Consider the following 1,585-nt stretch of genomic DNA (forward strand, 5'->3'; position numbering starts at 1 on the left):
GCCAGCTGGGTGGTCCAGAAGTCAGGTTTTACAGCTCTCGGGTGGGAGCTGGGCCGCCAGTGAATACTTTGGAGATAGCATGGGGGTACTTTGAGAAACTGCATAGCCCGGTGGATAGAACATGGGCCTGGAGGGCAGAAGGACTCTGGTTCTAATCCCGGCTCTGCCATTTGTTTGTTGTGTAAACCTGGGCAAGTCACTTCACTTCTCTGTGCCTCAGTTACGTCATCTGTAAAATGGGGATTAAGACTGTAAACCCTATGTGGGATTAGGGACTGTGTCCAACCTTACTAACCTGTTTCTACCCCACTACGGTGTACAGAGCCTGGCACGTAGTTAGCACTTAATAAATACCATTTTAAAAATAGTAAGCACTTTATGATGCCACTGATTGATGGACTGATCAGGTGACCTGGAGAGACATAAGACAGTGGAACCTGGGCTATCAGTCTCACTTGTTCATGATGGTGATTTCCCCCGAATTAAGTCCTCATTTCCTGACTCCCTCTCCCTTCTTTGTCATCTATGCACTGGATCCGTACGCTTTTGGCATCTGGTATTTGGCCCACCCTTAGCCCCACAGCACTTCTGTCCATGTATATAAATTAGATATTCTAAATTATTTACTTATAAAAATGTCTGTCTCCACCTCTAGACTGCAAACTTGTTGTGAGCAGGGGACATGTCTACCAGCTCCGTTGTATTGTAGTCTCCCAAGTGTTTAGTACAGTTCTCTGCACACAGTAAGCACTCAATAAATCCCAACGACTGATGGATTGATTGATTGGAGAGGACCAATCCCGGGAAGACACAAAGCAGGGACCTATGTCGTCCACCTCACCCTCACCTCAGACTGAGCCTGGCCTTAGGATAGAGGTGTCGACTGGTTCCGCTGACGGGAGCAAACATCAACCAATCAGTGGTATTTATAGAGTGCTTACCATGTGCAGAGCCCTGTACGAAGCACTTGGGAAAGTACAACAGAGTTGGTAGGTTCCTGTCCAAAGCAGCTTACAGTCTAAGTGGGGACTCCAGGGGCTCGGCAGCGAGAACTGTTTTGGGTGGTTCCCCGGGACAACAGACCCCCAGGCTCTCAGCCAAAAACCCAGCTGCATCCTGTTCTGTGGAGAGGAAGCCCTGTTTCCTTCTAGAAGGCCCTTTGACCTCGGAAATCTCCCTCATCTCTGAGGAGACGGGGAACTCACACTCTCTTCTGCCCCTCACCCCTCGCTCTCCTTTATCGATTTCAAACCGAGAAGCCTGACAGGACCTCCAGAGCACCGTGGAGCTGCCTGAAGTTGGTGGGGGGAATTTCCTTGCAGTTAGCTGGTTAAGACCTCAGAAAAGATGCCAGACATAGATCATAAATGTTCAACTACTTCTGATTTTGTCCCTGCTGGAAACTGGAATGAGCAAACACAAGTGCTCTAATGTGTAGAGAATGAGCAGCTTTCAGAGGGGCCTCCTTGATTCAGGAGGCCTTTGGGACATTTACAAACACAGAAGCATCAAGCACCATTCCAGAAAAATGCAATCACACCATGTGCCTGTGTCTATTTTTCATACCTTGGCTGCGATGTTAATT

Source organism: Ornithorhynchus anatinus, chromosome X3 (genome assembly GCF_004115215.2).
Source record: "Ornithorhynchus anatinus isolate Pmale09 chromosome X3, mOrnAna1.pri.v4, whole genome shotgun sequence".
Lineage (NCBI taxonomy): Eukaryota > Metazoa > Chordata > Mammalia > Monotremata > Ornithorhynchidae > Ornithorhynchus > Ornithorhynchus anatinus.